Source organism: Cebus imitator, unplaced genomic scaffold (assembly GCF_001604975.1).
Source record: "Cebus imitator isolate Cc_AM_T3 unplaced genomic scaffold, Cebus_imitator-1.0 Scaffold919, whole genome shotgun sequence".
NCBI classification, from domain to species: Eukaryota; Metazoa; Chordata; class Mammalia; order Primates; family Cebidae; genus Cebus; species Cebus imitator.
The window spans coordinates 25,166-26,246 of NW_016108234.1; positions in this window are offsets into that span (position 1 = coordinate 25,166).

Consider the following 1,081-nt stretch of genomic DNA (forward strand, 5'->3'; position numbering starts at 1 on the left):
TTTTTTTTTTGAGACAGAGTCTCACCCTGTCGCCAGGCGCCAGGCTGGAGTACAGTGGCACAATCTCGGCTCACTGCAATCTCCTCCTGGTTTTTCTTTGTTGGTGAAGGTTGTAGACCCCTTGGACAACATTCCAGGAATGAAGCAGTGATGATAAGCCTGCAGCTGCCCACAGGGAGCGCTGTGCGGAGGGTCACTAAAGGACCTGGTGGTCCCTGGTGCCGCCGGGGATGCTACCTCCATTCTACTTTCTGACACTTGCACCATGGGGCCAGGCTTGATGTGACCCCATCACTGCTCAGTTCACCACACAGTTTTTTGTTTTGAGACGGAGTGTCGCTCTGTTGCCAGGTTGCAGTGCAGTGGTGCCATCTCAGCTTACTGTAACCTCTGCCTCCAGGGTTCCAGCGATTCTCCTGCTTCAGCCTCCTGAGTAGCTGGGACTACAGGCTTGCACCATCATGCCCAGCTAATTTTTGTATTTTTAGTAGAGACAGGATTTTACCATGTTGGTCAGGATGGTCTCAATCTCATGACCTCATGATCCAGCTGCCTTGGCTTCCCAAAGTCCTATGATTACAGGCATGATCCACCACGCCCGCCCACTACGCAGTTTTATCATTTGATACAGAAGACTTGACTCCATCCATGTTCCTTAGGAGGTTGCTGGAAATGATAGCGCTGTAAATTCCTGGGTAAACGAGCAGCCGACATTTTCAGGAGCCTCCACATATCCACACTGCCCTTCCCTCTGCCTTAAAACCTTTGACCTTGATTGACCTGGAGATAACCCATTAAACTCAGCCCCCACTGCCCTGTTCATTCCCACATGAATATTTCTGACAGTCCCAACACAAGGCTTGTCCTCCAAGGGACAACTTGTAAACATTTCTAAAAGAAAAGGTTGGCTGGACGAGAGGCGGTGGCTCCCGCCTGTAATCTCAGCACTTTGAGAGGCCAAGGAAGGCAGATCACATGAGGTCAAGAGTTCGAGACCAGCCCGACCAACATGGTGAAAACCCGCTTCTGACCAGCCTGACCAACATGGTGAAAACCCGTCTCTACTGAAAATACAAAATTA